Source organism: Schistocerca cancellata, chromosome 2 (assembly GCF_023864275.1).
Source record: "Schistocerca cancellata isolate TAMUIC-IGC-003103 chromosome 2, iqSchCanc2.1, whole genome shotgun sequence".
NCBI classification, from domain to species: Eukaryota; Metazoa; Arthropoda; class Insecta; order Orthoptera; family Acrididae; genus Schistocerca; species Schistocerca cancellata.
Genome location: NC_064627.1, coordinates 178473696 through 178475364, shown reverse-complemented (window position 1 = coordinate 178475364; position 1669 = coordinate 178473696).

Genomic DNA, 1669 nt, shown 5'->3' with positions numbered 1-1669 from the left:
GAACGAATTCTATCGGTGGGGTCCCTGATGATTAACTTCTTTCACCTTTTCCTTATCGAGACAACGACTCCAGACTTTGGACCAACAATTGCAACTGCTCCAGTGAATGAAGACAAAGGTCGTATTTGTCAATAATATTTTCTAAGCCAGAAGATACGTCGTCGGCCGTAGTTGTATTGTACACTGGCACTAAATCGAGGAGTTCCTCCGTCAAGTTTAACAAATACAGCAAGCTGAGTAACGTCCGTGACATCCGTGCTTTCTTCCAAAGCCAAAGAAAAAATAACCAAATCTTCAATGTTATCTTTCAGTTTCGCTTCCACATCGTTTTCTATTTCTTCGATACGTCTGCAAGCTGTTCCCCTTTAAAAGAAACCCTTTCCCCAACAGGAAGAGCCGCTGGAGAAGATAGTTGCGGCAGTAATAAAATATTTTTTACCGTATTATCTGTCGCTGTATGGATTGGATGTTTTGGCTACATTAAGAGCTATGTCATACCTCACTCTCAATGCATTATCATTGTGGACAACATGGTTCCCTTCCTGTACACACGTTACAAGGTAGAAGCAAAATCAAAGGCAAAACCACATAATGCTTTATACGTAGTAGTAAGATTTCCAAGAAATGACATGTTTCCCTCTTCTTCTTCTCTCTCTCTCTCTCTCTCTCTCTCTCTCTCTCTCTCTCTCTCTCTCTCGCTCTTTCTCTCTCTCTCTCCCTCTTCCCTGCGTTACGAGATTAAGGATTCCACGGTACCTTAGGTTGTGTCGTTTTTCCCCCAGTTCCAACCAGAACCTGCCTCAGCATATAGAAAAGTCAAAACAACCTTCGATGAAAATAAAAGTAAGGGTGGTAACATTAAGATTTCAATGGACATTCCACTGTTAAGTTCAGAGGAGAAAGCGGATAGGTGGAAAGAGTACATTAAAGGCTTCCATGAGGGGAGTGGGGGGAACTTGTGACGTGATAGAAGAAGAAACAAGAGTCGATATAGAAAAGATAGAGGATTCAGTATTCGAATCAGAAGAGCTGTGGAAGACTTACGATCGAATAAGGCAGAGGTGATAGATAGCATACCACCAGAATTTCGAAAACGGTGGGAGAAGAGGCAACAAAACGACTATTCACATAGATGTGTAGAATGTATGAGTCTGGCGATATGCCATCTGACTTTCGGAAAAACATAATCCACACAATTACGATTATTTCAAGAGCTGTCAAGTGGGAGAATTATCGCTTAACAACTCATGCATCCAAGTTGCTGACAAGAATAATATTCAGAAGAATGGAAAAGAAAACTGAGAAAGTATTAGATGATGATCAGTTTTGCATTATGAAAGGTATAGGCGCCACAGAGGCAATTCCGGCGTTGCAGTTGATAATGGAAGCAAGGCCAAAGAAAAGTTAAGAGACGTTCGTAGGATTTGTCGGTCTGGAAAAAGCGTTCGACAATATAAAATGGTGCAAGACGTTGGAAATTCTTAGAAAAATAATGGTAAGCTATAAGAAGAGACGAGTAATATACAAAATGTACAAGACTCGAGAGGAAACAATAAGAGTGGAAGACCAAGAATGGAGTAATCGGATTAAAAAGGGTATAAGACAGGGTTCTATTTTTCTCCCTTACTGTTCAGTCCCTACATCGAAGAAGCGGTGAGGGAAATAAAAG